Below are 25,656 nucleotides of genomic sequence, written 5' to 3' on the forward strand. Positions count from 1 at the left end.
GACACTGCAGCATCGACAAACATTATAGTTGCGACGCATGCTGCGTTTTTAGCTTGAAATGCTGTTGCTGTCGTAGTTGGTTCTTCGAGAGCAAGAGAAAGTACGTACACGGCAAACTTTCATCTGCAAATCCACACTGTTTATGGTGGGGTTAAAATGCCTGACACAACATAAATAATAATATCAAATAATAACAATATAGAATCTAACTTTTTAGCCTCAAAGATGAAATTAATAACAACCAAAAATAATAATGGTCACACTTTATGTTAATGTACAATTCACGCTACTAACAAAACATTTACTAAGACGTTTAGCTCAATCAACTGTAGAATTAGATCATACTTTAGGTATTGAGAGCCAATATCTTAAAAATAAGAAGGCAATAATCCAGTAGTTAATAGGGGTGCTTAAATTAAAGTGTTACCAAATAAAGAGTAAATAATAAATGTCATTTCGATGAACAAGTTTTAAACCATTTTCTATTAAAATTAACATTAACTGTAACTTGAAGGGATTTTTTTTATCCATAAATAAATATTTTGGCACAATTTACTTATCCTCAAGTGGTTCCAAACTTTTATGAGTTTCCCTTTTTTTCAGTTAAAAACAAAAGAGGTTGTTTTGATAAATTTTAGAAACCTGTAACCATTGACTTTCACAGTAGGAAAGAAAAATACTATTGAGGTCAGTGGTTACAGGTTAATAACAATAATTTTCTTAAATAAATGATTTTGTTTTTAGTAGAACAAAGAAACAGGTTTGTGACAAGTTGAGTAAATGATGGCAGAATTCTCAGTTTTGGGGTTATCTACCCCTTTAATGTAAAAAAACAAAAATATGTAGCAAAGTTAATCGGACACCACAATTTTTAAAACAATGACATGTCTTTTATTATAGAAACAGCATGTAACCAACAAATATGTGTGCTTTTGCAGAAAAAAAATATTGTTAAAGTTACATGTAGAAATGCTGTAAGTGGAAGTGTGGAAACATTTGAAAAGAGATTTCCTTTACTTTACTTTTTTTTACATGTCTTTACTTTTAACATGATATTTTATTATTTAATTCAATTAATGATTAATTACATAATTATGTTACTTGTAGTGCATAAAACTTTCTGGTGATGGCAACACACACAACTCATAAATACACATAGCATATGTACAACACCAAATCAGAAAAAGTTGGGACAGTGTGAAAAATGCAAATACAAAAAAAGAAAGTAGTGATTTCTGAATTTAGTTTAACTTGCATTTCATTGCAGACAATACAACAAACATTATTTAATGTGTTCCTCATAATTGTTATCATTATTTTTTTAAATAAACATGTATTCCAATTTTGGTTCTTGCAACACATTTAAAAAAATGTAACAGTAAAGCATTTACCACTTTGTAGTGTTGTCATTCCTTTTCACATCACTTAAAAACATTTAGGTGACTTAAGGCTCCAAGTGTTTCATGTGTAATTTTGTCCCATTCTTCCTGCAAACAAGTCTTAAAATGGCCAACAGTAAAGGGACTTTGTTGTTGCATTTTGCACTTCACATTCTCTGTTGGAGACATGTCAGGACTGCAGACAGGCCAGTCAAGTACCTGTATCCTTGCCCATGTTGTGATATCGCTTATAGATGAATGATGATTCTTGATGCAGTGCAACCTGAGGGGTTGGAGATCACAGTTGTTCAGCTAAGGCTTGCGTCCTTGTCCTTTAAACACTGAAATTCCTCCAGATACCTCCAGAGTTATTATCTGTGCAAGGTAAAAGTTCAAATGTGTTTCTTTGAGAAACATTTTTTTTTAAACATTTCAGTATGTATTTGTTGGCAAATTAATGATCCTCTGCCCATCTTTGCTCCTTAAAGACTAGACCTTTTTTAGATGCAGCTTTTTCCAAATCACCTGTTGACATCACCTGTTTCATATCACATCATTTAGCCAATTCACCTCATTATTAGCCCTGACTTGCTCTTGTGTTGCAAGAACCAAAATGAATACATGTTTATTTTGAAAATAATGATAATAAATAAATCAATAAATAAATAAAAATCACGAGGAACACACTAAATAATGTTTGTTGTATTGTCTGCAATGCACTACAAGGCAAAGTAAATTTAGCAAACGCTACTTTCTTTTTTATTTGTGTTTTCCATACTTTCCCAACCTTTTCTGATTTGGGGTTGTATAAAATATTTTTTAATATTTGAAAAATATATATAATATATAGTTTTAATATTAATTAATAAATAGTAATTCATTAAACAAGTAATTATTAATTTATTGTTTTTTTTAAATAAATTTTTATGCTTTTAATAATTCTTTTTAAATTTTCCACTGGGCTCATCCACACACTGACAGGGAGATAAAATACTGACACACAGTGCAGGATTCTGAAGTGTTAATAATTTATGCCAAATAGACACAGAAAACCATCTAAAACCACCCACATCTGTTGAACTGATGTCCACCAGGGAGACTATGAGATTCATTTAGCCAAAGGTGGTTGCTCAAAACACCTACCGGCAAGGTAATATTTCAGTATGACAGCTGGTATTTTTTTAAAACCTGATCATACATTGTTATTCGTAACTACTACTTCCTTTCTATTATACGTAGATGAAGTTTTAAACCACCTGCATTTCACTCACTCTTCTCCAAATGTTGGATTCATCAGTTAATTATACAGCCTACTGCATAATTACACCTCCCTCCGCTCTCATGTAGAGCAAGCAAAAAGCTTTTCATGAGAGTTAGCAGCTTGGGTAGAGACTAATAAATACTAAAGCGGTTAAGGAATGAGAGTTTATATAAAGACTGTAGGGGAAATGAAGACTTATGGAAAGTTATTTTTGCTCCAGTTAACGCAATAATACAAATCAAAGTTATGAAAGTTTTTGCCGCCGCACAAGGTAATGCTTGTCGGATGATTTTGTTCACACAGCAAATCCTCATCGCCCGGCAAATTATGCTTGGCAAACAATTTGAGTTCATCGCTGGCGGAGCGACTTGTTTGAGGATGGAAAATTGGAGAAATTCTCATCTCGCTTTTATTTGCACATACAGCCTTCTATGGGAAAACAAAGTCAAGTGTTTGAAAATGAGCTTTTGTTGAATCTTTCCCTGCATGTTTATGTAAAACTTATTGTAATTTGCCCTTTCATATTTCACTTGCATTATTCATAAGTCTAACCGAGGACTCTATAAAATGGTTTACTTTTGCTAATGATCAGGAGACGCTGATGTTACTTACAAATTCTCCTCCTGTTTGCCTTCCTGTCTTACTTTTTACAGTCTCACGCTAATAAGGATGCACATTTGAGTAGTCTTGCTTGTGAATGTGTGTGTGTGTGTGTGTGTGTGTGTGTGTGTGTGTGTGTGTGTGTGTGTGTGTGTGTGTGTGTGTGTGTGTGTGTGTTTGTGTGTGTGTGTGTGTGTGTGTGTGTGTGTGTGTGTGTGTGTGTGTGTGTGTGTGTGTGTGTGTGTGTGTGTGTGTGTGTGTGTGTGTGTGTGTGTGTTAATAATCTGCCGAACACCTCAGCTTCTCACACGAGCTCACTACCACATTAATCTCACTTGCCCTTCCTGATCTCCTCTCGCTCACCCATCCTATTTTCCATGTGACTTTTGTGTATCTTCTATTTTTTTTCTTATTTATTATCAGAGTTCAGTTGCTCAGCAACATCCTCCAATGGCTTTCATTGGCTGTTCAATTTATTTGTTGGTTACACTTTACAATAAGGTTTCATTAGTTACTGTATTCACTAACATGAACTAATAATGAACAGTACTTGTCACAGATCCACAGACTCCGTAGCAGACGGAAGTAAACTAGAGGCTGCCACAGCCCTCAGTCTGATGACTCAATGCGCTTTAATTTGCTTTTTCATTTATAACAGTAAGTTATGAATTAAGTTTTGGGCGTGACAGTGGTGCATTGGGTAGCACGATTGCCTCACAGCAAGAAGGTTCCTGGTTCGAGCCTTTGGGGCAGTTGGCATTTCTGTGTGGAATTTGAATGTTCTCCTCTTGTTCTGCTCCGGTTTCCCTCAAAAGTCCGAAGACATACGCTAAAGGTAAATTGTGAAAGCTAAATTGTCTGTTGTGTATGTGTGTGAATGAGTGTGCATGGATGTTTCCCAGGGTTGCAGCTGGAAAGGAATCCGCTGCGTAAAACCTTTGCTCTATAATTTGGTGGTTCATTCTGCTGTGGCAACCCCAAATTAATAAAGAGACTCAGCCGAAAAAATGAATGAATTAATTTTTGGAGAGACAGCATTAAAATTATCCTGTTGCTATATATATATTATATATTATATAATATAGTATATGTATGTATATATGTATATATATATATATATATATATATATATATATATATATATATATATATATATATATATATATATATATTAAATATAAAATAAATACATGATCAAACTAATGGTAAAAATGTAAATCTGCATATTTTGAAAAAAATTATGATGTATTCTGAACAGTGGAGTTTGTTATTTGATGCGCCACCTGGTGGATGTTCTGTGAAGCACAACACATTTATTCAAATCGGCAGATCGCAGAACGAACTGAGGCGAGCCGCGGTAAAAAACACACATTGTTAAAGACCCTATCTGTGCACAGGGTGTGAAAAATACATTGATAATGGGTGGGGTCAAGTTTTTTTTAGATTATGTTGATAATAATTCAAATAATATGTCTCAATGAACCAAATTTATTTAGTGAAGTTTATTCATAAACTAATTTCGAGAGGATCATGTGCTTATGATTGCTTGCAGCCGGCCCTGCATTATTCAGTTCATGATTCACCATTCAGATGTTTTCCTAAGTTCCATATAACAGCCACCTTCATTTTGAAGAATCCCCCCTTCCACCTCTACTCCTCCTCATTTCCTAGATGTGTTGCACGGTGGCCCAGTGATTAGCACTGTTGCCTCACAGCAAGAACGTCACTGGTTCTAGTCCTTACTAAGCCAGCCAATGTTTCTGTGTGGAGTTTACACATTCTCCCCGTGCTTACGTGGGTTTCCCCTTGGTTCCCCGGTTTCCTCCCACCGTCCAAAAACATGCAGCTTAAGTTAATTGACTAATCCAAATCGGTACACTAGACATGCTCCTATAAGTAGTTATATCTTAAGAGCAGTCATTATCTTTTCATTAGCTACTACAGCAGGGGGGAGTTCTCAAGATCTACCTGAGCTCAAACTCCCCTCTTGCCTTGCAAATGGGAGGGAGCCCCGGGCTCGAGGATCTTATGAGCTCAGGGCTCTCTCCTGGGACAGCATGCCAAACAAGCTTTATAATCAATCATCAGCTAAGTGTGAACTCTTGAAATTCAATTCCATCTAATTTATTAATCAGTCTTGTTAGTATGTTTTTAGTGTTTTGAAGTATATTGAGTGGTTCTCAATGATATTTGTGATATTAAATAAACGGTTTGCATTCCTGCACCTGTTAATGGATAGCCATAAAAGACTGCTCATATATATTTTTTATTTTACTGTTTAGCAAAAAACTGTAATTCCCACCCTGCTCGTACAGCATTTACTTATCATAGTTCAACATTTACTAATGCATTATTAAAACAAAAAATCATGCATCAGTTAATGCAATTTGAGTTAACATGAACAACTTTATTTTCATTAACTTGCAAACTTATTATAAAGTGTTACCGTTTTAATGTAATAAAAAGATAAAAGGTATAGTCTTGTTTGGCACACTGTAAAACAATGCAGGGTTCTACACAATTCATTCATGTTTTCCCAACACAAAACCATTAAGTTAACTTAAAAATATTAAGTAGATTGAACATAAAACAAATAAGTTGCTCCATGTTGTTTCAGCTCATTTCAAATGACTTCGAACAAGCAGCAAAATCATTTTTTTTTGTGTGTGTGGTTTACTGCTATCACCAGGGTCAGAACCTTGTGCATCATTCAGTAAAGTGCAGTGTGTACTCATTTATTTTACTGACAATCCAATGTTTTGCCTGCAAGTGAATGTATATTTTCAGACTTTGATGTCTAATTACTGCATGTTTCTGCAAGAGGAGCCTAATGCAGCACAAACAATGAACATTATATTTCCATGGCTGAGTCTCTTCATTTTCAGCAGTACATCGGCTGTTGAAAAAGTTAAAAGTGCGTCACATGCATTAGGGGTACTATCCTGAGATTGATATATCTATTATAAATGTATTTTTGCTTAATACATGGTGATTTGTTTTAAAGTGTTTAGAAACACAAGTATACAAACACAATTCTATATGCACAGCAGTATAATTAACATTTTACAATTAACTAAAACAGTTAGCGAAGTGTGCTGCTGTAAAATGAATTGGTTAAAAAATATTTATGATAAACACTTACAAAATGTTTCCTTTTAAAGGTTTATCTATTTAGATCTTCATCATTCCAAAGAACTGTTTTTACGTCAGAAAAAATGTTTGTCTTTTAATTTAAGTTTTTTTGGTTCCACCTTTTTGTTTTTCAGATCTATCAAATAACTGTCCTCATCACTGATTTTCTGGAGCTCAGCCATTCAACAACACACATTGTCAACAGTCAATCAACAGGTAAATTATTCAATTTTTAAAATTTTACATTTTATTGTTTCTCAGCTTGTAAACAGGAATGTTTATGCATTACCCATGCATAATCAGGATTTTTTTCTTTTTCTTTTTAGCAAAGTGCTCACATATGGTTAGTTTTTGTAATTTCAACCAAAACATATTTGGTAAATACATACAGTACATGTTTTACATAAACAATTGGAAAGATGGAAAGACATTCAGTACAGCAATGATACACGCAAGGCACGATTATTGATATAGCACATTTTTAACACAGTGGCAATTCAAAGTGCTTTACATAAACAGAAATAAAAAAGACAAGTATTAGAAAATAAAAACAAATAATAAAAATGATTAAAACAGATTAAAATGTGTTAAAATAGGTTATAAAAGAATAAAAAGAAAAGAAAGACACAATAATTCGATCTGTCGGACGTAGCAAAGTGTTTATTCAGTAAAGGCACAGCTAAACAGATGTGTTTTTAGTCTTGATTTGAATTTGCCTAATGTTGGAGCACATCTGATCATTTCTGAAAGCTGATTCCAGCACCGGGGGGACGTAATAGCTGAAAGCTGATCCACCCTTCTTTGACTGAACTCTTGGAATTTTTAGTTTATATGATCCCATAAGACCTTAAAAAAGTATCTGTTTTTTTATTTCCATATTAAGGCAGAATATGTAACTAGTACAGTGTTGTGTATTTTGCTGACTTATGTGCTTACTGCTTACATTATACCAAATGTTTTGAAGAATGTTCATATTCAGAGAAATAATCTGTTTTAACTTGTGGTACAGGCCGTGTCCTGTGTCGTCTTGTTGATGACATCAAATACCACTGATTTCTGGTTTGCTTTTATAGAAAACATAGCAACACCAAAGACACTTTAATATGTTTTGTGTTTTTTTTAATTGCACTGAGCAGCAGTCTTAAAATATATTTAGTATCATAAAACAGTGCTGCTTTTTCCTTGTGTCATCATGAAAAACTTGAAGCGGTGGACTGTGCCATAGTAAAAGCGCCACATTGTAATCGGCTCTCATCAGCAATTGCTTCAGCACTCCTGTTTTGTGTTCTATGTCTTTCATACTTCCTTGATAATAAATCTTGAATACTTTAGCTCTATTAGCAAGATTTCGGCAGGTCTCCCATAGAATGTAAAAAGGGACCCTCCCATGATTCCACACTGAGTCAGGACATCATCAAACTAAACATTTGCTTGTTTTAAATTTGTAGCCTCCAATGGTGATAATAACATACTGTGCTTTTCAATGATTTTTTACAATAATGTTGTTGAAACAGGGGCGGCACGGTGTCTCAGTGGTTAGCACCAGCAAGGTTGGTGGTTCGAGTCCCAGCTAGGCCAGTTGGCGTTTCTATGTGAAGTTTGCATGCTCTCCCCATATTCGTGTGGGTTACCCCTGCAGTCCAAAGACATGCTATAGTTGAATTGAATGAACTAAATTGGCCGTAGTGTATGTGTGTGTGTGTATTTGAATGAGTGTGTATGGATGTGTGGCTGGAAGGGCATCCGCTGTGTAAAACATATGCTAGAATAGTTGGCGGTTCATTTCGCTGTGGCGACTTCTGAAAGAGACTAAGCCAAAGGTAAATTAATGGATTCTTGAAGCACTGCCCATTCACACTGGTCCATACAAACTATTAAAAGGCTTTGTTATGCATTTTTAAGACTACATTGTAGGAAATTCTGTGCACATACTCTGGAAAAAAAAAACAAAAAAAAAAAACGATTATTTAGATTTACTAATTTTTTTAAGGTAAGTGGTTGCAAACAATTTATATAGGCTCAATGCGTTGAACATTGCTACATTTAATTTACTTGTTTAAATGCAGCCTATTTAAATTGTTTGCAACCACTTACCTTTAAAAAAAAAAAACAAGTCCAATGAATCATATTTTCTTAGTATGGTTTGGTAATCCACCATTTTTGTTTTTGTGGTTAAGGGGATAGTAACCTCCAAAAATAATATTTACTTAACATTTGCTTGTTCCAAACCTTTCTTTTGTTAAACACGAAAGAAGGTATTGTGAAGAAAGCTACAAATCTGTAACCATTGACTTCTAAACAAAGAAATACAATGGAAGTCAATGGTTACATAAATATCTTGTGTTCAACAGAAGATTAAAACTCATAAAGGTCTGGAACCACTTGAGAGAGAGAGAGTAAATGCATTCAACAACAAAGAAAAAAGATTTTTGCAGCGTATACTTATTTTAAATGAGCTTAAACAACACAACTCCTGACATTTTTTTTGGAACAACTTAATTGTTTTATGCTCAATCCTCTTAAATTTGGAGAAACAATTCAGTTAACTTAAACGATTTGTGTTGGGACAACATGAAGCAATTATACGGAACCCTTCAATGTTTTTACAGTGGTGAGTAAATTTCCATTTTTGGGTGAGCTATCCCTTTGGCTATCCCTTTAGGTACTTTAACATGTATATAAACGGAACACATAACATACACACATGCCTGATGTCACTACTTTTACAAATCATGTTTTGTAGATTACAAAGAGGCAATAATTAAATTGCTTAAAAAAAGTTTGCATTTGGAAACTCATTTGAGGGTGGAACAATGGCTCAGTGGGTGGTGCCATCACCTCACAGCAAGAAAGTCACTGAATTGAGTCCCGGCTGGGCTAGTTGGCATTTCTATGTGGAGATTGTATGGTCTCCCCATGTTCGTGTGGTTTTCCTTCAGGTGCTCCGGTTTCCCCCACAGTCCAAAGACATGCCGTATAGGTGAGTTAAATAAACTGGTGTATGAGTGTGTCTGTGAATGAGTGTGTATGGGTGTTTCCCAGTACTGGGTTGTGGCTGGAAGGGCATCTGCTGTGTAAAACATATGCTGGAATAGTTGGCGGTTTATTCAGATGTGGCAACTTTTGAAATGGAGACTAAGCTGAAGAAAAAATGAGTGAATGAATGAAACTCACTTGACTTTTCAGGCCCACAAAACATTGTGTAAATGACCAAAACACATAAACGTTTCCTATTTGTTGTTGAAAACTGTTGTGCAAATGGCTTCTGAAGTTTATTAAACCTCAGACGCCCAAATGCAGTGCTGGGCTAATTACCGCAGCGAGTCGCAGGAGGAACCCAATGCAGTAAAAAGTATTTTACCCTGCCTGAGCTGTCCTCCAGTAGCAAAGCGCAGGCATACAGTGTGTCCAGACATAAATGATTGCATGAAATGGTGATTTGGACCAACGCTTCCATAATTATTATAGATTTTAAATGCAAGTTTGTTTGTAGTTGGTTTTAGTATTGATTTTTTTTTTTTATCCAGCTGAGCAGGTTTAATTTTGACTTATCGCGTTTTAAAATCTGAAAATGATGTTTGGACTTGTGATTTAGACAGTATTTGAGATATTAATAGTGGCATTTGAAAGTGTGTGTTTTATTAGTGGCACTGCATTTAGATATAATCTTGCGGTCAGAGCTGTATCTGCAGTAGCGCATACTGATCCAAAACTATGATACAAACCCCAAGAAATGCAGAAAACAAAAGCAGAAACTTTCCTCTCATAAATCACTGAAAAGCTCTTTTCCATTACAGCCGAACAAATAACAGCTCCGTATTACAAAACACCTGAAGCGCCGGGGGGGCTTCTGCAACAGTCGATGGTCTATAATAATCAAATTTTAGCTTTATCACAACACTCAGCTTTGTCTAGGGGACGGGAATGAGGAGCAGAGCGATGGTATCAGCAGAAGTGAGAGACAAAGAGAAAATGTGGACGGATTGAAGAGAAGGAATTCAAGGTGAAGGGTATCATTTTGGCTTTATTAATAAATTATGATGTACTGTAGTGTGTGAGATTTGGAATGGTGCAGTTAGAAATTGGAAAAGTTTCATAAATTACTTTATTATTTTTGGTAAGGGTGGGGCATTGAAATATAAAATATATATATATAAATTGTAAAAAATTTTTTTATAAAAAACACATCAGTGTAAAAGAAAGAAACAATTAAATACAATTTAAAATTATTAAAAAAATAAATGAAAAAAATAAAACATAAATGATGTTAAATTTGATTCAACCCAGGCTCATTGTGGATACATACTTTGTATACATTTTTGGGGAGTGCGAAATATATCCCAAGAGGTACACATTTTGAAATCTCAAATTTCTCTTGCGAGTGTCATTTGTGCCTGTTGTTCTCATGTAAATCCACCAGAGGATGCTGTTGACTGACTGACCGATCGACCAAATCATTCTGGAATACTTGATTCTGTTTGGTCAGTCTTGCCATTCCAGCGTATGTTATTCCAAGATAACAACCGCTGAATAACAGACTTTTCTGGAAATCATCTTGTCCACATCCTTGCTTGTCTCCGGTGCTGTTTTTGACACCATCTTATGACTGAATAATATTGCAGGTTATTGTTTGCTCCATTCAGCTGTTTTTCACATTACATTAAAGAATTAGTATGCTATTTTGTCTCAAAACAGTAATTTTTTTGTGTGTAATTTTAACGTTTTGTGGCAAGTAGTCATGTAATAAGCGGTATAAACTACATATAGTAGTTTTTTTCTCAGAATAAAGCCCTTCAGTCTTATACAACTGTGCTCTGCATCGCATTGGGATGCAAATAAGTCTGTCTTTTTTCTGTGATAACCTTCCAGATGTACAGTACTTTATTCCTAACTTAATTAATGAAACCTTAATGTAAAGTATGACCATACACTATAAAAAAAGTGCTGGGTTCCACACAATTCCTTCATGTTGTCCCAACACAAATTGATTAAGTTAACTTAATCATTTAAAAAAAGAATTAAGTGGATTGAATATAAATCAATTAAGTTTTCCCCATAAAAAGCTAGTTTCAAGTCATATTAAATATGTTGCTTGAACAATCAGCGAAAGTCATTTTGTGAGTGTATTAATAAATACAGTTAAAGTCAGAATTATTAGACCCCGGAATTATTAGCCCCCTGTTTATTTTATTCCCCCTAATTTCTGATTAACAGAGAGAAGGTGTTTTTGACACGTTTCTTAACAGAACAGTTTTAATAACTCATTTCTAATTAAAACTGATTTATTTTATCTTTGCCATGATGACAATATGATATATTTTACTAGATATTTTTCAAGACACTTCTATACAGCATAAAGTGATATTTAAAGGCTTAACTAGGTTAATTAGGTTAACTAGGCAGGTTAGGGTAATTAGGCAAGTTATTGTATAGCGATGGATTGTTCTGTAGAAAAATCGCAAAAAATAAAAAATAAAAAATCTTGAAGGAGCTAATAATTTTGACCTTAAATGCTTTTATTTTAGAAAAAAAATAAAACAAATAAGACTTTTTCCAGAAAAAAAGTTATTTAAAAGAAAGATAGATATTTAAAAAAAGAAAATTCAAAAGGGGCTAATAATTCTGACTTCAACTGTATAACTGTTTAAAATAAGCAGTTCATATTGAAATATTTATTATTTTTCAAATAATAATTAATATATATTTTTAAATGGCACCCCTTTTACAAGATGTAAGATAAACCTTTGGTGTCTCCATAATGTGTATGTAAAGTTTATAATAGACATCAGGTATGTTATTATAGCCTCCAGAATCTGCCCATTTTGGTGACTGAGTATACTAGCTGTTTTTGTAGCCTATGGCTTTAAATGTAAATGAGCTGCTTCTCCCCACCCACTGTTCACACGTGCATGCCTGCTTCATGTCATCATGCGTTACATCAAATAAACAGCACAGTGACAGAGACAGACTCAGATGAAGCTGAAATACAGCTCATAAGTCAAAAATACCAAGTTTATTTCATGTATTTATGGTGGAGTTTATTCAAGCCTTTCTGAAATGATGAGTCTTACATAAATGCTGTTCGCAGTACACAGGTATATACAAACACACATACACACATATATTAGCATTTACTGACACCATGTGGCCATTGTGATTATAGCGGTTAAGGATTACATAGCGATTTTACTTCCTTTATTACAAACATGCTCTGCTGTTTTAAAATGTTTTAAACAAATAATTTAATCCCAGCTTATTTGCAATATATATATATATATATATATATATATATATATATATATATATATATATATATATATATATATATATATATATATATATATATATATATATATATATATACATACCCACACACACACACACACATATATATATATATATATATATATATATATATATATATATATATATATATATATATATATATATATATATATATATATATATATATATATATATATATATATATGGATTGAATTGAATTGTTGCTTGGCCTCAAAATCACTGGGATTTGGATCCTATTTTCACTTCAGGAAATAAAAAAGACTTATTGGGTTAATATCACTCCAATATGACAGTGGACACACTATACTGTACATATAGACAGGTCTGTCCAAACAGCTTACAAAAGTTGATTTGCACCCTTTAAAACCTTACTTATTTACAAAATAAATGAGGTATTTATACAGCAGAAGGGTTGGGTTTTTTATTACAATGAGCATATTTGTGGGTCTGTGGTGTTGAAAACCCCTGGTGTAAAGGATATGTAGGATCAAGATTTACAATGATATTTTCTTTATAGCATGCCCCATTACTGTCATAACACATATTCCAACTTATGTACTTTCCTTTCACCAGCGAAGTGCGTAATTGTAGTCCATAGTCACAGTAAGCAAATTATGATGCACCCAGTGAGCTGTTAAACTGATTTCCACTGTCTCTGCTTTTCTCTTTTCTTTTTTTCTCTCTCTCTCTCACCTCTGGAAAATAAATAACGACAGTTTATTCCAACACAGGGCTTGGTCAGCGCGTCCCATGATGCACATCTCAATCATTCCCATCATTATCCTATGCTGATTAGTTTAAACAAAGTGTCGACAGAGCGCATCAAGGAAAAAAAAAAGCTCTCAGGGGTACTTTCGTTTAAACCCCCTGCATGGCGCAGTGCATCCAAATGCCTCTTTATAGCCCTGTCTGCCTGCAGGAGTGAGGAAGACATGCTTGATATTATATCCCACAACCCATGTTGAGTTCTGCTGCTTTTCTTGCGCTCCTGCTTCATGCACGAGGAAAAATGGCTCAAGGAGTGATCTGTCTCTCTGCCCATCAGACCGAGGCATCCTTCTTTCTGTTGTTTCGAGGTGCCTTGCTCGAGGGACTTGCCTTTGTTCCCAATTTCCTCCTTCCTGTTTTTACTTTTTCCTCTCACCCCCAGTGGAATCAGAGTTTTTCCTTGCACAATCATTCATTTTTAGGAAGACTTATTTTTTATAAAAGTTATTCTTTCATTCGCCCTCCCTTTGGGCTCACAGTCTTTTTTAAACCGATCCAGAGAGGTCATGTTTGATCTTACAGTATATAAAATACAGATAGAGCTGTGTTTTAAGAATTGAGCTGAAGGAAAGTTTTCTAAGTTTTTCGGCTTACTGAGTCATGCTGTAAATGCCCCTCCCCTGGTTGCACAAAACCCACTTGACTGACTGTTTTAGTGCAGCAGCCTTGGAGTCTAATCGTGGACTGGAGTCAGGGAGTCTATAAGCACTCAGTTACAATTGGATTCTGGACACAGCTAGACTCTGCAGCGCTGGACTTGTTTTTAAAGAACTGGAGTTGTTTCAGTAGAATTGATCGGAATTTAAGTTAATCTGCTCTACGATTGTAGATTTCTAGTCTGTTGTGGGTCCAATAGAGAAAGAAAGATATGCTCTAAAGCATAACTAGAGATGGTTACTCATAATTTGTGGACAATTATTGATTATATGTAATTTATTGTGTGCTGTTACATGAAAAAATTAGTAATTCAAAGTTTATTTGTGTACAGCTTTTCACAATAATTATCGTTTAAAGGCAGCTTTACAAAAGGTGCACATTATTACAAAATAAGAAAGGCTATTAGTCAAAATAAGAAAGGTTAAGGAGTTGTGTATACACTCAAAAATGACTTACTGATATTCAAACTACTTATTTAAAATGAGTTGAAATGCAATTCTTAAGGTTTTTTGCAGGACAACTTAATTGTTTTATGTTCAACCCACTTAAATTTGTATCAGTGCTTAAGTTAACCTAATCGATTTGTGTTGGGACAACATGAAGAAATTATGTGGAACCCAGCGGAGGTGGGGTGGGGGGCGGGGTTTAGGGTTAGGGCATGTTAGGGTTAGGGCATGTGTCCTAAAAGGTTTAAAACCCCTGCTGTAGTCCACTATTGTTATTTTGGCTGTTGAGAACTAAGTCATGCCTGATGTAATATGCATGTTCATGACGCCGCCATTTTCACAAACTCACTTTCTGTAGTTTACATAGAGCCAGGAATAGAGAGAAATGGTGTGTAGCAAACCAGCTAATTGTGCCTAATGACAAAAATAAGTGTATGATACCACATTTTTAAATCATTCTCCACCTTAATATAAGATAAAGGATACCTCAAACTGTTTTTTAGCTAAACACTTGAAAACTGAATGGAACTAATTAAATCTCAGCTTTAAAATTCAATCTAATTATACACAGCAAATAATTTTATGCTTTTTTGTCACTCTTTGTGTTAAAAAACACCAAAATCGAAGACCCTAATTCATATAAGACCTGAGGCGACTTCAGCATAAAATGTTTAAATAGTGTGACTCTATAGCCTGGAGAGTTACATGAAATCCTGTAACTTTCCTTATTGTCAGCTCCTGTCAAAGTACAAAAGTACATTCCTCATATGGGAAATAACAAGGTCTAATTGACTGACTATATGCATACGGACTGAGTGTTGCAGCCACAGGAGCTGTCATCATCAGACTGCTGGAAACACAAAGCTACGCCAGGCAATATAGCTACTATTGTTTCAGAGTCCAGCCTGCAAAGAAATCTCAACAAATGACCATATGGTAGCAGATGAGGCCTGTTAGAGCCAAACAGATGAGGTTTCTTTCACGACTGATGAGTATTCATACGCAGTTCTGTTTATTAGCAAGTTTATGAGAAATCTGAATGTAATTGAGGTGGTTTTAAAATACAAAAAAGCTGTGAAAGATCTTTTATTGAGTCTCTGTGTGTTTGCTTGTGAATAGCTGATACGGTGGTGCTTGCTAAGGCTCATACTGAGCAATTAGAATATAATGATTTTCTCATAGCAACCGGTAAAATTGCCAAAAATCCCCTAGACTTGCATTGAATGAGGGATATGAACCGTTTCTAGACCAGAGAGTTGGAGCGGTCATTTTTCAGAATTAACAATATAAGCAACCACCTAAAAACCTCACACTTAACAACCAGTTTGCAACATGATGCATTCACTTTCTACTCTTTCATTGTTTGGTGTGTTATTTGAGTTGTTTACTTCCAGACTTGGATATATTGTCCAGCAAATATGGATTAAATGTGTCTAACATGTTTTAATATATAAATCCCTGTACTTTTACAGTTAGTCAAATTAGCTCTCAAAAAGACTTTCTATTCAATTACAATAAATAAACTTACTAGAATTTTCCAAGGGAATGGACAGTTCATTATGCACTGACTCAACAGAATGAATTAGACTTTTTAGTGCTATTAGAGAGACGGATATTTATAACTAATTGATTCACTAGAATGAATCAGTCAGTTATGCCCTTCACCCCTTCCGGGATATGGGCCGCCAAAGGTCGATCTCCAGAGGTCTCTAGTTGTCTTCAGGTGTAACCCATCCTTGTGATGTTTGCCTCTAGGTCGCGTCGCCAGGTGTTTCTTGAATGGCCTCTCTTCAGCTTCCCTAGGGGATACCATTCCAACTGTATCAAGCAATAAGTAATTGCTGACTTTTAAATTAATCTTGTTAAGCCAATTAATTAGAATTTTCTATCAAATATTGCAACTCAAACTTAATAATTACTTCAAAAATGCTTATTGTTGACTGAGACTGTTCTAAGAGCTACCATTATTACAGGCTTTCTGAGAGAAGCAACAAACATTACTTTTTTTACAAAGCTGCCTTCTCCCAAAGCTGATACTTTTCTGGAAGACAGTAACCTTAAAACTCACAAGCTTAATGGAAACTTTTTCAAATCTTTAAATTATGTGAAAATAAAACTATTAACAAGTGTTTCTTTTAACTTACAACTCCTAAGAAAACTTTCATGACATTTTGTACAGTACTTTTTAGGTCAACATTTTTTTCTCATAATGCAAAGCATGCTTTCCTCAAAAATGCTGCTTATTCAAACTGCACTGTAAAAACAAAAACAAAAAAAAAAAACAAAAAACAAACAAACAAAAAAAGGTTGACTCAACACATTAACATACATAACATTTGAATAACATAACATTTACATACTTGACTTAAATTGAGTCAAGTGCAGTATTTAGATTGAAAGTTGAGTCAACTCAAAATATTTACTATTTTAAATGAGATGTGTCAGCACAACACTTGAACATGAAACAATTGTTTCATGTTCAATCCACCAAAATTTGTAAAAACTTATTTGATTTGTGTTGTGACAAAATGAAGGAATTGCGTGGAACCAAAGATTTTTTTTTTTACAGTGTTGGAACTATACATCCACTACCCATTCTGTAAAAAGTGATTAGTTATTTAAAGCGAGCAAACCAATTGCTTTAAAAGCAACAAGTTGACTCCACAAAGATAATGTAAGTAGTAAACGCATTGTAACTTGAAACTTTTAATTTAATTTTATTTAATAAAATTATGCTAATTGTACTCACTTTTTTAAGTCAGTTAATCTCTTTTTACAGTGTAAGACTATTTTAGCATGTTTGTTTTCAAATAATTACTGTAATTGTTACAATAGTTAAAATTTGGTGCTTTATTAAGTCTATCAAATCTACAATTATAGTCTGTAATAATTTTAGAAGACACACTGGAGTCTGGAAGAGCAGATTTATTTTAGTTACTGTCATTTTGTTACATACATAAAAGCTGGAAAAAAATAATAAAATAGTAATTAGTTTACTTTTTTTTTTTTTTTTTTTTTTTGTATTAGATTCAACTTTATTGTCATTATACATGCACAAAGCAATGAAATGAAGTTTAGGTCTAACCAGCAGTGCAATAGCAGCAAGTGCAGGATACAGGTATAAGTTAGAAGCAGTAAACGAAGTACTGCAGTAAAAGCTATTGTGTAAATTGTTAATTGTTTTATGTTCAATCCACTTAAATTTGTATCAGTGCTTAAGTTAACTTAATTGATTTGTGTTGGGACAACATGAAAAAATTATGTAGAACCCAGCGGGGGTGGGGTGGGGGGCGGGGTTTAGGGTTAGGGCATGTTAGGGTTAGGGCATGTGTCCTAAAAGGTTTAAAACCCCTGCTGTAGTCCACTATTGTTATTTTGGCTGTTGAGAACTAAGTCATGCCTGATGTAATATGCATGTTCCTGACGCCGCCATTTTCACAAACTCACTTTCTGTAGTTTACATAGAGCCAGGAATAGAGAGAAATGGTGTGTAGCAAACCAGCTAATTGTGCCTAATGACAAAAATAAGTGTATGATACCACATTTTTTAATCATTCTACACCTTAATATAAGATAAAGGATACCTCAAACTGTTTTTTAGCTAAACACTTGAAAACTGAATGGAACTAATTAAATCTCAGCTTTAAAATTTTAAAAAATCTAATTATACACAGCAAATAATTTTATGCTTTTTTGTCACTATTTGTGTTAAAAAACACCAAAATCGAAGACCCTAATTCATATAAGACCTGAGGCGACTTCAGCATAAAACGTTTAAAATGTGTGACTCTATAGCCTGGAGAGTTACATGAAATCCTGTAACTTTCCTTATTGTCAGCTCCTGTCAAAGTACAAAAGTACATAAAAGCTGGAAAAAAATAATAAAATAGTAATTAGTTTACTTTTTTTTTTTTTTTGTATTAGATTCAACTTTATTGTCATTATACATGTACAAGGCAATGAAATGAAGTTTAGGTCTAACCAACAGTGCAATAGCAGCAAGTGCAGGATACAGGTATAAGTTAGAAGCAGTAAACGAAGTAGTGCAGTAAAAGTTATTGCAGTAAAAGAAAAAAACTATAGTCAGTATATTTACAGATGGGTGTACTATGAACATTATGTACAGGTTGGATTAGCTATGAACAGATGAATTTACAATAAACTAATATATGTACAGATTGCTATTGATAATCAGAAGTGTGCAGATAGATAAACATAATTACAAATGTATATGTATAGTGTTCATGTATATGTATATACATGTATATGTATATACAAATGTTCATGTGCAGTGGGTACAGTTCAAATAAACGAATGAATCAAGTCTATGAAAGAGTCTAATTTTTTCTTGTCTAATTTTTATTTTAAAAAGTGAGTACAATTTGGACAATAATGAAAATGAAGTCAAAATGGGTTTGTTTACATTATTTTTGTAAAGTCAACTTGTTGCTTTTAAGGCAATTGTTTTACTCGCTTTAAGTAACTAATCACTTTTTACAGTGCAGATACTATTGCCATGACTGAATATAAAACAAATAAACTGTCAACTCATTTTAAACAATTAGTTTGAATAAGCAGCAATTATAGAGTGTAGAGTGAGTGGATAAACTGATCAATTAGTGTGTTGTGGTATTGTGTATATACACTTGGGGAAATCTTGTTAAATTAGTATGAATGGTATGCAAATTAGGGCTAGGCTAATTTTTACTTTGCTTTGCTTGCTTGCAGTGTAGGCATCATGTAATAGTGGCAAATCATGTCTTTCTGCAAAACCCCCTGAGGGCATAAGACAAAGCACATTCCTATCTTATAGTAAGCAATGACTGTGCAATTGGCTAATTGTACCAGACTTCAACCATTTAAACATTTGTTTCTTATTCCCCCCCACTGAACTAGCATTGTCAATTGAACACTGGATCAAATGGAGATGCACACTACAAATGGCATCCCGGGAGTCGACAGAAACCAAAAACAACAACGGTTCAATAGAGTGAAGAGGCAAACAGCAGGCCAGATTTCTGTATCCAAACTGAACACACCAGTGACTTGTTCAAATAACAAATAACAAATGACAATCGTAAAATATCTGTAAAAAGAAAACCACTGTGCGCTAATGAAAGTAAGTGTGATTCAGTGTGTCCAAAATTACACACACTGAAAATTGTGGGTTGTTTCAACCCTAATTTGAACAAAATATTCCTAATTTTTATAAATTCAGTTTTTTTTTTAATCCAACATTGGCTCATAATTTCAATTTAAATTAAATTTAGGAATTTTGTTTATTTTTTAACTAATTGTTTTGTAATTTTGGCTTTTAAAACAACCCATGGTTTTTATTTTTATTCATCAAAGCCTGTATGTGGGTTGTTTCAGCCTAATGGTGGGTTGTTTCAACTTAAATTTGGGTAAAATATTTCAAATTTTTATTTTGAAATATTAAAAAACTAATTGCCAACAGTTGCTCATATTTGACTTAATTTTGGATTGAAAATACCCATTGTTTTTATTTGTATTCATTTTATCAATATGTTTTAGCGTTTAGGGTGCTTCGAAGCCTGTATGGGGTTGTTTCAACTTAAATATTTCTAATTTGACTAAATGAATTTTTTTTATCCAACAGTTGCTCATAATTTTAATGAAAATGAAAAGTAAAATTAACAATTAATTTTTATACCATATATTTTCTTAATTTTGGACTGATACAACCCATTGTTTTCATTTTTATTAATTTTATAAACCTTTTATTATTATAATTTTTTTTTGAGTTTTCATGTGCTTCATCGAAGCCTGTATGTTTTTTTTTTTTTTTCAATTTAATGGTGTATGGTTTCAACTTAAATTTGGGTAAAATGTTCCTATTTTTTACAAATTCATTTTGGACAGCATGGTGGTGCAGTGGTTATCACTGTCGCCTCACAACAAGAAGGTCGCTGGTTCGAGCCCTGGCTGGGTCAGTTGGCATTTCTGTGTGGAGTTTGCATGTTCTCCCCGTGTTGGTGTGGGTTTCCATAGGACGCTCCGGCTTCCCCCACAGTCCAAAGTCATGCGCTAGAGTCTGTTAGTGTTAGTCTGTTTGTGTGTGTGTGTGTGTGTGTGTGTGTGTGTGAATGCAATAGTGTATGGGTGTTTCCCAGTTCTAGGATGCACCTGCATCCGCTGGATAAGTTGGCGGTTCATTCTGCTGTGGCAACTGTGGACTGTGTTTCTGTTTTCATCGGACAGTTGCTTATATTTGACTTAACTTTGAATTGAAACGTTTTTATTTGAATTTATTTTATTACACTTTTTAAAAACTTTAGGGTGCTTCATCAAAGCCTGTATGGAGGTTGTTTCAACTTAAATTTGGGTAAAATATTCAAAATTTTTGTAACTTCATATTTTTATCCAACAGTTGCTCAAAATTACATTGAATTATTTTTTAACCATATCTTTCTTAATTTTGGATTAAAACAACCCATTGTTTTTTATTCATTTTATTATTTAATTTTTTTTAGTGTAGGGTGCTTCATTTAATATATTTGGTGATATATTTAAAATTTTTATAAATTCAGTTGTGTTTTTATCCAACTGTCGCTCATATTTGACATAACTTTGAATTGAAACAACCCATTGTTTATCTTTTTCTTTATATATTTAATATTTTTTTAGAGTTTAGGGTGCTTCATCAAAGCCTGTACTTCCCATATTTCAAAAGAACACAGTTATTATTACACAGTCAGTATATTTAGCCTGTTTTTAGCTCGTCTTGTATTTGTTCTGTCCTATTATTGTTTACAATCTTATATCAAGACTATCTAATGCCGTCGATTAAGTCATGAAGAGCATTTTAGACAGTTTAGAGTTATAATATACATTATTGAAAAAAAAAAATTCCCTTTGCATGTCATAAATCATTTTAAAAAAAAGTTTTAATAATCTCTATATCTTAAAAAATGTCTTGCATTTAGGGGTACGTAATATATCAGCTGCTATATCAATATATCAGCTGATGAAAATTAATTAAATGTTATTATTGTCTGCCCGATAAGAAAGTTATTAAATTAAATATGATAAATTATGGATTATTTCTACTAGAGGCTTAAGACAAGATGCTTTGTCAATGGGATTGAACTCTTGTGCTGTAACTAAACGTGTTTTGTTTCACTACATTTTTTTCTTATATCCTAAAAGAATAGGGCTAAAACTCAAACAGCAAACAGGAATGCACAAAAACTGGTATTTTAAGACTAATGTTTTCCCCAGTGTACTTTGAAAAAAATCAGAGAAGGTTTATTTGATTACTTACATGGACTATAAAAGTGCATGAAACAGGCTGGTTCAAGGTTTGCTGTATTTGGAGGCTATTATGTGTGTTACCATTGTTGGGATTTATACTCCAAAAAACACATTGCTGGCCTTGGTCACTAATGTTGTAAAAATGTTAAAAGGGATGACTTTAAGTTTTGCCTGTGCAAGTTTTGACTTTTATTAGTGCTGGGAGAAATAAAGTGCTTTAAATCAACTGATCTTGTAAAGTTAAAAATGAAGGTTCTTTGAAGGAACTTTCAATCAGCTGATTTATTGGTTTTATGCGTTTTGAATTTGGAAAAACAAAACCGCATGATGTATACTTGCCCCTCAGTGGCAAACAATTGGAATTTTGAAACCGTTATGAATTCTTATTTCTGGAATCTTGTCACTTCATCAGTTTGACAAGCACTCTGAACCACTGATGCAAAGCAAAAGGTGTGCTCTTTTACATTACTTTGTGCTGTGTGTTATTTTTTAGTATTCCAAAGATAAAACATATGTACATATTATCTTATTAAAGTTAGAAAAAACAAAGAATATTGTGGAATGTTTACATACATGGTCGTGGTAAAGTTTTTTTTCCATATAAGTTTATTTACATTTTTGGTTAAATAAATGTATCTAGGCACAGTTGAATAATAAACCAAGTAGTGTGTGTGTGTGTGTGTGTGTGTGTGTGTGTGTGTGTGAGAGAGAGAGAGAGAGTGTTTGAGTGTGTATGGGTGTTTCCCAATACTGGGTTGCAGCTAGAAGGGCATCTGTTGTGTAAAACATATGCTGGAATAGTTGGTGGTTCATTCTCCTGTGGCGATGTCTGAAATAGAGACTAAGCCGAAGGAAAATGAATGAAAAAATAATTGTATTTAAAGTATACTCTTTATTTTTGGAGAAGATTTTTGGAAAATGGAAATAACGTAATAAAATTATTGAAGTTAAAAATGTAAAGAATTGTGATATCCTTCACTTGCAAAGTATTTAAAGGTTCACAAAAAGTGTTTTCTTTAATGTTTTGTTGAAAAGAGAGAAAAAAATGAATAAAAATCACTGTCTATTAAAGGTGCAGGTGATCTGCCAAAATGCTAAACCGTTAGCATAATATCTTTGAAACACAATCCCTCCCCTGACGCCCAAGCTACGCCTTTGTGAATGCGTACATAAAACATGACAAAGACCCAGAAGATCAGAAGTTTTCAAACTTTTAGAACACAAATTCCCCCAAGTTTGTCCATTTTCACTCGTTTGTCCATTTTCACAGAAAATGCTGCTTCGCAAAGCCAAGTTCGCAGAACACTGATGGTGTGGTTGAGTTGAACATTGAGTATGTTAACATGGGCAACAATATTGTAATACAATTTTAATTTGATTAAGACAATACTCTGATTAAGAGTCTAAGGGTTTTGATTACTTTAATCCAACTAAAGTCATAACTGAACAAAATAGAATAGGAATTAAGACGCGGAATATGCATATATTAGTGGCATTATTGAAGTAAACACTGCAATCAAACTATTACTGTCATATAGGACTTTTCGCTGCATTTTGTGACAAGATGTACACACGTGGCTGTCAGTAAAGGACTGCAGACATACACATCATGAAATGCGGAAGTATTTTTTCTTTCCATTCGGTGTGCAGTATCAATTAAAGCAACACTCTTTCACCAGTCCTTCATATTCGCGTCAAATACCCCATTTTGCCACGGGGGCATGAATGAAATGTTCATGAGTGAAAGTTAAACTACTAATCTGCAGTTAAAGTCAAGAAATTGAAGATGAAGCACCCAAAATTACATGAGACTCTGCAGGAAACGTGGATAGCCTGGTGAAGCAACATTTAAAAAGCATTTCTCATAATTATATTATTGTCCTATTCAGATTAAGGCAAATGACTACTACTGATGTCCATGTAAACATAGTCAGTATGTCTTCAAAGTAGATGAAGGAACCAAATGGGCATCCTGCTGATTCGGTTCAGAAGGGCACTTTTTTGTCAGATGGCTCACCGGTTTGACTTTCATTCATTCATCGTCATTCATTTTAAAAAGCACCTGTTCCATTTTATTTGAATTTATTTGACTGGAACTTAATTCTACACGTGCCTGATAGTTAGCTGTGGAACTAATCAGTTTCACTCTGATGAACGCATAAAAATCGTCATCATAATTTACTCAAGTGCACGCCTTAATGTCTCGTGCCCCCTTAATAGGTGCTGGACTCTCTCATGCACTTTGTCCTAAAGCGACTACTGCATGCTTAGTGGTTGGCTGGCTTGTTGCAGGAATTACTTATTACCAAGGCATACTGACATGCTATTTCAGACCGAATGTTCAGAGTAGCATGGTAAACAATATATAGAGCGTGACATGGGCTGTCATTGTTCACAAATGAACCAATGTCATGTGAATATAAAACCAACTTCACCTCAGTAAGACAGGCTTGGCGGAATAGCGCTATTTACTGATGTTTTGTAAAATAAATAAATAAATAAAAATCTACATTATCGATGCTGTAAAAGATCCCTATGAAACTGAAAATAGTCACATCAATCTTTCGCCGGAAGATTTCAGTGGCTGAACAACACTTCTGTGCGTATAACCCATTCATAACAACACAGCTTTGCATGACTAAAGTAGTTTTAAAACAGAACATTACCTGTCTAAAAGAAGCACTTCAACCATGATGTCGTCTTTGATCCTGTGTGCAAAAGTAACTCCAATATTGATTCAGCATTTGCTTATACTGCTCTCATCTTTCTCGTGTGCACCTGTTGTGAACGCGGCATGTGTGCATGTCCAAATGGCCGATCTGCATGAACAGAGATGCGCAGTTGTACAAATCTACAATTGTTGACAGACAGTTTGGGCTACTTATCAGAATTATGGCAATTATCGGCCTAACAAATTTTAATTAGATGAACGTTTTTTAGTTTTATGCCTTACCCAGAATATACAAATGCATATAAATACATTTAGATCATTTACTTTAATCAGTACTATTGAAACATGAGGAGACTTACAACCAGCACAACAAAAACGTTTCTGAAGACAATCACCTACTGCACCTTTAAATAATAAATAGTAGAATAAAGGGGTAGTTCAAATAACAATCACTATTTATTATGAAACCTTTATGTGTGGTTTTAAACCCTTATTGTGTTTTTTTCTGTTGAACACAAAATATGTTTTGAGGAAAGCTGAAAACCTGTAGCCATTGACTTGAAAAGAAATACTCTGAAAGTGAATGGTTACAGCTTTCCAGCTCTCTTTAAAATACATTCTTTAGTGTTTAACAGAAAAAAGAAAATCACACTGGGTTGTAAAATGAGTAAATGATGACAGAATTTTCATTTTTGAGTGAACTACCCCTTCAAATAAATGAAATATTCAATATTCTAACTTGGTTCACTGTTTTTTGTTTGGTACTGGGTATAATATTGGTCAAAAACCATACTAGTTTCCCAACATCAGGAAAGTACAGACTTTCAGTGCATATAAAAATAAGCGATTTGACACGCTGCATATATCGCTGCCATTATAATCAAACTGCAAGCATTGTGACATTGACAGCATTGTTGATTATAATGGGAGCAATTTAGTTTTGTCACATTGCTTGCTTGCAGTTTAGACTCTGCGTTACATTTAAATCGAGGCCATGGGAGTCGTTCATACACAAACCCATAAAATATTCCAGACAGCCAGTCTGCGATACACAGCTGATTGATTTTTTCCCCCCTTACCAATGTTGTTTGCCTTTGACATAACTGTGTTTGGGATCTGTACTCATCAGTCGGATTTGAAGATGCCTGTGATTGTTTGTGG

At 33.9% G+C, this 25,656-nt stretch overlaps 1 long non-coding RNA gene across 5 annotated transcripts in view; it reads left to right on the forward strand.

Moving 5' to 3' along the window:
* The window catches only part of LOC137490644 (uncharacterized), a 127,595-nt gene that overhangs the window by 60,055 nt on the left and 41,884 nt on the right, over positions 1-25,656 (forward strand). For 4 of the 5 annotated variants that reach the window (XR_012399451.1, XR_012399450.1, XR_012399448.1 and 1 more), the window contains one exon: positions 6,507-6,588. This is a non-coding gene — a long non-coding RNA (uncharacterized lncRNA). Of the gene's footprint in view, positions 1-6,506; positions 8,299-25,656 lie in introns of those variants that run through there. The other variant, XR_012399449.1, reaches the window with a different exon arrangement.

The sequence above is a fragment of the Danio rerio genome, chromosome 24, assembly GCF_049306965.1.
Source record: "Danio rerio strain Tuebingen ecotype United States chromosome 24, GRCz12tu, whole genome shotgun sequence".
NCBI lineage: Eukaryota > Metazoa > Chordata > Actinopteri > Cypriniformes > Danionidae > Danio > Danio rerio.